This window comes from Petaurus breviceps, unplaced genomic scaffold, assembly GCF_028583685.1.
Source record: "Petaurus breviceps papuanus isolate PSGF00001 unplaced genomic scaffold, PetGlider_PUasm1.0 229, whole genome shotgun sequence".
Classification (NCBI taxonomy): Eukaryota; Metazoa; Chordata; class Mammalia; order Diprotodontia; family Petauridae; genus Petaurus; species Petaurus breviceps.
In genome coordinates, this window is record NW_027185903.1 from 69,805 (window position 1) to 80,874 (window position 11,070).

General features: G+C 39.3%; 1 pseudogene; it reads left to right on the top strand.

Moving 5' to 3' along the window:
- Positions 1 to 631: 631 nt before the first annotated feature.
- Positions 632 to 10,598, top strand: LOC138167321 (zinc finger protein 383-like; annotated as a pseudogene).
- The last annotated feature ends 472 nt before the right edge of the window (positions 10,599 to 11,070 follow it).

Genomic DNA, 11,070 nt, shown 5'->3' on the forward strand with positions numbered 1-11,070 from the left:
CAAAGAGGAGTTAGGAGTTAGGAGGTGATTGCTAAAGATGATGCCTAATAAAGTCTTGCTACTCTTTGACTCTCCTGGCTCCTGACTCCGTTCTTGGAGAACGCAGCTGGTCCGCGGCCCTTTGTGTTGTGTCTGAGGTCGAATTTGAACTCAGGTTCCACTGCGCCACCTAGCTGCGCTTCCCTGTCTTTTTAAATTAAATCTATTTTAGCTTTAACTTTGAGATCACGATTGCTACCCCTCCGTTTTTTGCATCAGCTGAAGCACAATAAATTCTAATCCAATCTTTATTTTTACTCTATGTGCATCTGTCACTTTTAAATGTGTTTCTTTTAAACAACATATTTTCAGATTCCGCTTTTTAATCCATTCTGCAATGCATTTCTGTTTCATGGGTGAGTTCATCACAATCACATTCAAAGCTACAATTACTAGTTGTGTATTTCCTTCCATCCTATTTTTCTTCACTATTTATCCTTCTCTCCTTCCTTTTTTATCCTATCCCTCTGACCTCTGGCTCCCTAATCTGTACCCCTTCTAAGAATTCCTTCCTTATCCTCTCTACTTGCCCTTTTATTTCTTAAATCTACCCAAAGAATTTCTGAAAAGCTTCTACTACACGGAACTCACATTCTCTGCATCCCAGCTCCGCCCGGAACTCTTTCCGCTCCCGCAAGCTTCAGAACGGTTCCCGGAGTATTCTGGGAATTGTAGTTCCCACAGGCTGGGCTCAGGCCGTTAGCAGCCCCGGGGCGATTGTTCTAACAATACAGATTTGAAGCTGCGGTCGCTCACCGACCCAACCCAAAGCTACTGGTGACCCAGGATCCGCCGCCGCTCCTGGATTCCTCGCAAATTGTGTTTGTGTGTTTCCTGTTTGATCTGGTGACTGGAAGAGCCACGGTAAGTTCAGTTTGAGTCCAGGGAGCCACAGCCATTCCCAGACGAGGAATCTTGCTTTGGGCAGTTTTGTCCTCACCTGCTCTCCGTACGTCGATTGCCTCTGTCTCCCCCTGAGGTGGCGCGGTTCGTGTAGGGACCCAGACTGACCCGAGGAGGGGTCACGGGCCTTGAAGTAGAGAGAGAAGGGAGAGCAGGGAGGTGAAGGAGGGAGAGGTGGGAAAGACGGGAGAGAAGGGAAGAGCATCCGGGATGGCTTGGAAGGAAGCAGTTTCCTGCCTCCGGAGCTTCTTTGACAAGTGGGCCTTTTCCCCCCTCTTCCGTTGGGAATTTGAGGCCTAGAATTTATTTCGAAATGACCTTGTATTTTGTGGGGGGTGCTGCGATAGAAGCCCAGGCTTGGCGGCAGGAAGACCTGAGTTCCGATCTTGGCTCAGACGCTGACTCAGTCACCTTCTAGTCTTAGTCCGCTCATCTGTAAAATGCAATGGTGGGGGAAGCAGAAGGGACAAGGTCTTTTTCAGCTTTAAATCTGTGACCATTTGGGTTAGCGACAGGGCCTGTGATCCCATCAATTCCAGATCCTGCATCGGATCCAGTATAGGATCACAACCTTGTGACCCTGTCAGTAAGCTTCTCTGCAGTTTACGATGTTGGAGAATGGCCTAGAGTCCCCGGGGTGGGGAGCCTGCGTCCTCGAGGGCGCACGTGGCTCTCTAGGTTCTCAGGTACGGCCCTCTGACTTCATAGAACAGATCGCCTGAATAAAAGGGTTTGTTCTGTGAAAAGGCCACCCCCAGACTCCAGGCCTGGTGAGCCCTGTGACTTGACTTCCTGGCCCCAGAAGGCCAACTGAGGGGTGGATAGGGAGCTTACTATTCCACTGCACCTTTTCTTGCCAAGGAACTTTGTACCGTTCCTGAATAATTCACATCTTTCTGCCATAGAAACAATGAAAAAATTGCCTTTTTCCAATGACATTCATGCCTTGTAGGTACCTTCTGTGTATGGGAAATTATAGTAAATGTATAGAAAAATAAGATTGTCTCCTCCCTTATAGAGTTAACTGGTTACTTTTCCACTCTTGGCATCGTGGGTATGGTGGGAGATATAGTCGGTTTGTGTAAATGTCTGTACATGTATATTTCTACATAGGGGCAACATAGCTCAGTATTAAGAGCACTGTGCCAGGAATGCAGACATCTATGTTGAAGTACTAGTTCTGATCATTCACTTGTCTGGCCTTCCTTATGTCAGTTAGCCTTACTGAATCCCAGTTTCTTCATCTGTAGAGTGCAGATAAATAGGATTTCTACTACCTAGTTGACAGGGTAGTTGTAAAGATACTGTTCTGTAATTAAAACACTACATAGCTATGGTCTGTTGTATGAACTTGAGCCAATACTGAAAGCTTAAAACCTCACTTAATATTTCATTGCTGTCTACTACTCACTTTTTTCGTCCATTTGTATGTCCACATCTCTACAGAGCCTTGAGGTCTGAAGATATGACTGGAGCTCCTTGATCCCTCCAGCTAAGCATTTTATATATATATATATATATATATATATGCCTTCAGCTTTACCTAGAAATACATGCAGATATTCAGCCTGAGTCTGGAGAGAACTGACTCTGCTGGGAATGCAGATTTGAAGTCCATTGTGATAGTCCCAGTAGAAAGATGCTGGCCCTGAATAAGATGACCATCTCCCTGAACCCCCAAAACCTGGATGTACAAGAACAAAACAGAGTCCTGAAAGTAGATACCTCCTCCATTGATCAGGTAACTGCCCTAGGAAGAGAGAAAAAATTTAGTCCAGAGGCTTCTCGCCAGAACTTCAGATGTTTTCCATACCCAGAGAAAGCTGGACCCCGTGAGGCTGTGAACCAGCTCTGGGAACTGTGCGTTCAGTGGTTGAGGCCAGAGGTTCACTCAAAGGAACAGATGCTGGAGCTGCTGGTGCTGGAGCAATTCCTGACCATCTTGCCCAATGAGATCAGGATTTGGGTCAAGTCACAGTATCCGGAAAATATTGAGGAAGTGGTCTGCTTGGTGGAAGATTTGACCCAAACCCTTGAGGAAGAAGGTGAGAGCTGCAAGAAGAATAGAGGGAAAGAGCAAAGTCTCCTTAGACTATGAGTGGAGTGAATAGACAACACAGGTTCTCAGAGGGTCCTTGGAGAAAGAGTAGTAAAGAGAAGAAATAGAAAGAGAGAAAGCAGGTTTCTGAAGTAATTAAGGAAGCAGGTACTACCTAACCTTTTGAGAACAAAAAGTAACAATCTTTTTAATCCCAATGTTGGTCCTCTTATGATAACCAGTTAACTCTATGTCTTACAGGTTCATTATGTGCAAAGCACATGACCGCAAAATAGGAAACATTTTTATAGCTATTCTTTGAAGTGTACAGATATCAAGAACATCAAACTATTCATCCTTCCTTTATACTTTAACAGAGGTGTTTTCCAAAGCAGTGATGTCAATCTGAAATAGATATGGTGCCTAAACATATATATATGAATTTCTGCAGGCCACATATTGCCTTAGAAAATCTCATATTAACATTATGTTCTAGTGGTTTGGGGTTTTTTTTTTTTGGTAAATATTTCCCAATTTTAATTATATTTTTATTATTTAATGTTTAATAATAATCCCAATTTAATCAGGTTTTGACAGTATTGACCTGAGGACCACGTATTTGACATCTCTGTTCCAAAGGTTTATAGTATCCCCATCCATGAATGTAATCACTTAGCATTGGATTCAGCCCATTATTTTGCATTAATAATTCTTTTTTATCTTCTAAGGGCCCTTTGAGGTCAGTCATTCAACAAGCATTTACTAGTGCTTACTATGTGCCAGGTACTAGGGAATACAAAGCAATAAAGCATATATAACTATCCCAATTGTACAGATGGAAAAAGTTTATTCTTTGTTCCACATTACATATAAGTAAACTTTCTTTTAGAAATCTAATGGATTTCTAATAGATTGAAATATTCAATTCCTTGTAAAGTCATTTTCTGCAAGGATGTCAGCCAATTGATTCATTCTATATTCTGTCACTTGGGAAAATTGATAATTTGTCATTAAATGGGCATATTACTAGGGAAAGATCTAGAATTATACACATCAGATGGCATTGGAGACTGAATAGTTAAATCTTGACATCTTCCATGAACCAGAATTCTGTCCTCGAAAACTTGGTGTGACCACAGGAACAATATCAGATCTTCAAGTCTGACTGACATTCTCTCAAAAAATGTCAGAGCCTTAGGCTTGATCTTGTTCCCATCCTTTCTCCACAGCTTCATGTTCTTGTGATTCTTCTCTTCTTCAAGAAGAGAGCACAGAAAAGGAAGAAATGTTCCCAGTAAGCAAATTTCTGGTGAGTTGCAATGCCCTTTCCTTTTCCCACTATAGTCATCAGTGTAGACACCTTTCTTTCCATTTTCCTTGGACTTCTGTCTCAAACAAAGAGATTGAAACCTCTATTATTGTTGAACCTGGGAGGCTGGGCACATCCTGGTGGCTAAATATTATACAGGGAATATTCTATTTTCTGATGGCATTCCCAGCTTGATCCAATTAACATGAATATTTACATATAAAAAAATAGAAAAGTATCTTATATAAAACAATCTTTTACAAGTTTGATCTTAAGTATAAAATTTAGCACTATAGTATCTTTACTATACTGCTTTTATGTATCCTCTTCTGAACTTCTTTTTGCTCTTTTCTTTGCATGTTTTAATGTTGCATTGATGCCCTTTCCCTCCTTTTTTTTTTTGCATCTCTATCACTGTACAATAACTTTTCAACTTTATATAACAGAATTGTCTTTCTTGTGTACTTTGATCATTCCTTTCATTTCTTGGATCTCTTTATTCATATTTTTGAAATAGGAGATTTTGGAAATCTCTTTATTCTTATCTCCTTCCTTACTCTATTTTTTTGAGGATTAAATGATGTTTTATATTTAGGTCACATATCCAGTTTGAGCTTTTTGATAGATGGTGTGAGATGTTGGTCTAAACTTAACTGCTGCCAGACTGCTTTCTAGTTTTTCCAGCAATTTTTTTCATATAAGGAGTTGTTGCCCCAGTAATTGGCATCCTTGGGTTTATCAAACACTATGTGACTACAGTATGTTCAATTGCTTCTGGGTCTTTTGACTTAATTTGTATCATCTTATTTATTTTTTAACTAGTGCCAAAGAATTTTGAAGATTAATGCTTTCTAATATAGTTTAAAATGTGGTACGGTTAATGACCCCCTTCCTTCCCACTTTTTTTCATTATTTCCCTTATGTTTCTTGACCTTTTGCTCTTCCAGATGAATTTAGTTTTTATTTTGTATGGCTGTACAAAAGTAACTTTCATATTTATTGGTATGTGTATGTGTAAATTAATTTAGTAGTATTGTCATTTTTATGGCTCAGCCATGAATAAATGAGTATGTTTCCAATGATTGAAATTTTCCTTTGTTTCTGAAAAAATGTGTGTGTGGGAGGGAGGGGAGTTGGTAGTAGTAGTCATAAAACTCCAGTATGTTTCTTGGATAATAATCTTTGATTCATACTGGAATAGTTTTTGTGTGGTACTCAGTTGGAAAATAATATTGAAAGTGTGATTGATCAACCAGTTACAAGTTTTGTTAGTTCTGTAGGTTTTAGTGGTTTAGGAGAAAAGTGCATATTCATTTAAAGCATAGAGCTACCCCTTAGAAGACAAGGAACCAAGATACTAGGACTTGTATGTGCTTTATGTCCCAGGGTATCACTGAATAACAGGAAGCATTAGGAGCAGATTATGAGAGCCAGTTTCTTATTGGCTAATGGACTTCAGTGACTTTCAAAACCTTTTAAATTCTTAAAAAGCAAGGGTCCAGATTTTTCTTTTGATCCCCACCAAGTATTACATAAAATGGCACACACAGATATGCAAGAAACAAATGATGTGGGATCACTTCGCAATATTAACAATATCAGAATTGGGGTGGCTAGGTGGTACAGTGAATAGAGCACCGGCCCTGGAGTCAGGAGGACCTGAGTTCAAATCTGGCCTCAGACACTTGACACACTTACTAACCGTGTGACTTTGGGCAAGTCACTTTAACCCCAGTTGCCCTCCAAAAAGCAAAAAAAACCCCAACAAAAACCAGTATCAGAATCATCTTCCATATACCCTATTCATTTGTCCACTTTCCCCCTATAAGGGTAAAATAGGAAAATCACCCTATGAAGCATCAATTTGTTTATTTATTTTAGGAATCAGTGACTTTCAAGGATGTGGCTCCTGACTTCACTTGGGAGGAGTGGGAACAGCTGGAACCTGTTCAACAGGACCTCTGCAGGGATGTGCTGTTGGAGAATTATAGGAACTTAATTTTTCTTGGTAAATCTTCCCCCTTGTGATTCCGAATTTATGCTTTTTGATTTTTAAAAAAAACATCATTGCTTTTTAAAGACTGTGGGATGTCAAAGTGAGTTTTGTCTTAGTTTGTAGAAACTAGAAATTCTTAAACCTTTTTTAATCAAACCACCGGGTTTTTTTTTTTTGCTCTGAATTCCCAGGTAAGAATTTAACCTGTAGAACTAAAACTTGGACAACAGCTTTGTTTACACGCTGCTTTCTGTGATTCTGTCCTTTACCCATCCTGTGCTCACCTCTGTCCCACTTTTTTTGTCAAGAACCTAGTTCATATGCCTCCAGGTATTTGAGAACTGTACATTCTTATTAGGAGGAACAAATGACCTAAGTGTCTTCTTGAACCCAGATCAGCTCTATAATCTATTCCCCTAAAGTCTGTGGAAACACAGTAGGTTTTTCTTTCAGAGATTCTTTTATAAGGGAAGGCTAGGTGGTACAGTGAATAGAGCCCTGGCCCTGGAGTCAGGAGGACCTGAGTTCAAATCCGACCTGAGACACTTAACACAAAAAAAACTAGCTGTGTGACCTTGGGCAAGTCACTTAACCCCAATTGCCCTACCTTCCCCCTGCAAAAAAAAGAAATTATTTTATTTACCTCTTGAGACTACTTAGCATATTCTCTTTTGCCTCACTACTCACTCACTATCAAAAAGATTGACTGTATTCTAGGATAACTTTTTTTCTCTTTCAGCATTAATATCCATTTACCTTTTTTTCCCCCATTATAAGGGCTTTCAACTTCCAAGCCAAATGTGACCTCCCAGGTAGAACATATGGAAGTGCCATGGATGCTGGAGAGTGAAGCTCCAAGAGCCATCAGCCTATGTGAGTGAATGAAAAGCTAACAGCTGGGAATTTACTACAAGCAATATATCAGCTGGTCAGTCAGGGAGAAAACATCTTTGAAATGTTGATCCAGGAATCACTCCCCTAAACCTTCCAGGTATTTGCAGAAGAGCAGAGGCTAATTGACTCTGTGTACTGCATAGATTTTTCAGCTTTTAACAAGTAGTGTTTGCCTATAGCCTTCCATTTCCTCAGTTCCCATTCTCTTCTTAACCCAATTTTAGTATTCATTAATTTATGGAAACTGCTCTTAAAGGTTACCACTTATTTCTTATACTTAAATCCTGGAGTCTTTTAGTTATTTTCATAGTCGGCCTTTCTGCCTCATGTGACGGTCAGAATATTTATTACACACTCCTATATACCAAGCACTATATAGTAGTAATAGGCACTTGGGATACAAATACAGTGAATGAAACAATCCATACTCAACAGGAACTTGCATTCTAATGGAGGAAATAATAAGAAGATGGATGTGTATGCGTGTGTGTGTAAATCTAAAAAGAAACACATACATACCTTGTTAAAATACAAGGTAGTTTGAAAGAGTGGACCCTGGCAGTTGAGAGAATCATGTTTCATGTAGAAGTTGGTACTTGAGCTGAGTCTTGAAAAGTTTCTATGATATACAGATGAGGGGAAAGTTTATTCCTAGCATGAGGGACAGCTGCTACAAAGGCATGGCAACAAGAGGTAGAACATAATGTGTGAGGAATAGAGATAAGTCCCATTTGTCTATGTACAATGAGACTAGAAAGGTAGATTGAGTAGTATGACCAGAATCTCAGGTTGCCAGCATTGAATGAGACCTCGACCTCAACCTATACCTGAATAAAATCCCTTCTGTTAACATATTATATTTTCCTCCAGCCTCTGCTTGAAGATTTCCTTTAAATCAGTCAACCAGTAATCATTTTTTTTTTGGAGGTCAATTGCAGTTAAGTGACTTGCCCAAGGTCACATTGCTAGTTTTTGTGTTAAGTGTCTTGAGCCCGGATTTGAACTCAGGTCCTCCTGACTCCAGGGCCGGTGCTCTATTCACTGCACCACCACCTAGCCGCCCTAAAATGTGAAGGAAGGTGGCATCTCGATTCCAGATTTTTTTTTTTTTGCCCTTTGGAGGGCAATTGGGGTTAAGTAACTTGCCCAGGGTTACACGGCTAGAATTTTTTTTTTTTTATGTGTTAAATGTCTGAGGCCAGAACCTGGGTTCTTGGGTTGCCTTCCTAACTCCAGGCTGGCGCTTTACTCACTGAGCCACCTAGCCACCCACCAGTAAGCATTTTTTTAAGCTTTGTGAAGTATTGGGAACAGAAATACAAAGAATGAAATAATCTTTACTCTAAAAGAACTTATGTTCTGGTAGGAACATACTACCTCCCTAGGCAGCCCATTTCCCTCTTTGTCCCTGTTTTGCTTTTGCTTGCTCTTAAAATTTCATTCGTATCTCCTTTGTTTATTCTTCCCCTTTTTGAGCCTCTTCAAGACAGCAACTCTTTGTCGACAGCTGTCAGTAATAATATTGATCTATATCATCCTTTTAGCTTTCCAAAACTCCTTGTGAAATGAGTAGTGCAAAACTTATATTCCTTGCTGTAGTGGGAAAGAACTGTGAACTTGTTTAAGATTTGTATTCAAATCCCAGCTCCATTCCTTAAAAGCTGTATAAGTGGTAAATGAATTATCCCCTTTGATTCATAGTTTCCTTATCTACAAAAAGATGATAATCCTTTTACTATCAACTTCACATGGTTGTTATTAGGAAAATGCTTTTTCATACTAATAGTACCTATAGAAAAATTAATTATTTCATCATAATTGTGTTCTCTCATTTTATTACATTCCTAAGGTAATAAATTATTTTATCCCTGCTAAGGCTACATTTATATTAAAAAAAATTTTTTTTTCCAGATTGGGATACTGAACCTGCAGCTAAGGAATTACTTACAAAGTGGAAAACTTCTGTAGAAGAGTCATCTCAGGGGGTGACAATAAAAGGACATAATTCTTGGAACTTCAACCTGGGAGAAGCCTTCAGATGTTATGACATGTTGGTGAGGCAACAAGGCCAACAGGAAAATCATTTGAAACTAGGAACAATCAGTTATGAGGAAAATCTAAACAAGGTTAGAGATTCTAAAAGTGGTGAATTTGGGAAAAGCTTCAATCTGAGCTCAATGTTAATTACACAACAGAAAATTCCTTTAGTAAATGGCAAGAGCTTCAAAGATAATTCAGAACTATCTGAATGTCCAAGAATCTATGCAGAACAGGAATCTTTGAAGTATAAAGGGTTTGAGAAAGTTTTCAGTCAGGATTTACAACTTAATCTTCATCATGCTCGTCATTCTAGAGAAAAATCCTATAAATGTAATGAATGTGGGAAAACCTTCACCAAGTGGGCAAACCTTACTCGACATCAGAGAATTCATTCTGGAGAAAAACCCTTCAAGTGTAATGAATGTGGGAAAGCCTTTACCCAGAGGGCACAACTTACTCAACATCAACTTACTCACAGTGGAGAAAAACCATTTAAGTGTTATGAATGTGGAAAAGCCTTCACCCAAAGGGCACATGTAACTCAACACCAACTTACCCATAGTGGAGAAAGACCCTATAAATGTAATGAATGTGGTAAAGCCTTCAGCAATCGAGGAATACTTACTGATCATCAGAGAATTCATTCTGGAGAGAAACCCTATAAATGCAACGAATGTGGGAAGGCCTTTACCAAAAGGGGAATACTTACTCAACATCAGAGAATTCATTCTGGAGAGAAACCCTATAAATGTAAAGAATGTGGGAAGGGATTCAACCGGAGTACACACCTTACTCTACATCAACATACTCATAATCAAGAGAAACCGTTTAGGTGTAATGAGTGTGGGAAAGCCTACAGCCAGATTTCACAGCTAAATACTCATCAAAAAGTTCATTCTGCAGAGAAACCCTATAAATGTAATGAATGTGGGAAAGCCTATAGTCAGATTTCACAGCTTAAAATTCATCAAAGAATTCATTCTGGAGAAAAACCCTATAAATGTAATGAATGTGGGAAGGGCTTTAACCGGAAGACACACCTTACACGACATCAGAGGATTCATACTGGAGAGAAGAACCTCCTACCAAGTAGAGACAATGAGTATTTATTGAATTGAAATAGAATTTAAATGCCTTGTTGAATTTTAAGTAGCCTATGTGTAATAGCATTGCCATAATTTTAAAGGCTAGCTACTTTCAAAAAAGAAAATGTTAGTCTTGCATGTTGGTGAATCCATGCTGAACTTTTAATCATTTCTACTTCCCTGGTTTTTTTTTTTATTAATTTGACAGACACATACTTTTCCAACTACAAAGAAAAAAAGATTGTGTATAATACTGCAAATCAAGTATATATTAAATTTAACAATTTGCTATCATCACAGCCTATGTTTTATGTCCCTTTCTGAGCTTTCTTCTCTCTGAATATTTTTTCTAATATTTTCTTAATATGCTTGTCTTTTTTTTCTCTTTTTTTGGACATCATTGCTACTGTTTCACTTCCAACTCACACCCTTACCTTATAAAAATTATAGTCAAGGGGTGGCTAGGTAGCACAGCAAGTAAGAGCACCGGCTCCAGTGTCAGGATGACCTGGAGATCGAATCCCGGGTTCAGACACTTAGCACCCACCCAGAAACACCTGATCATGTAACCTTGAGAAAGTTACTTAACCCCAATTGCTTAGGGGCGGTCAGGTGGCTCAGCGAGTAAGAGCACTGGCTCCAGTGTTGGGATGACCTGGAGATCGAATCCTGGGCTCAGACACTCAGCACCACACCCAGAAATAATTGGCCGTGTAACCTTGAGCAAGTTACTTAACCCCAATTGCTTAAAAAAAAAATTATAGTC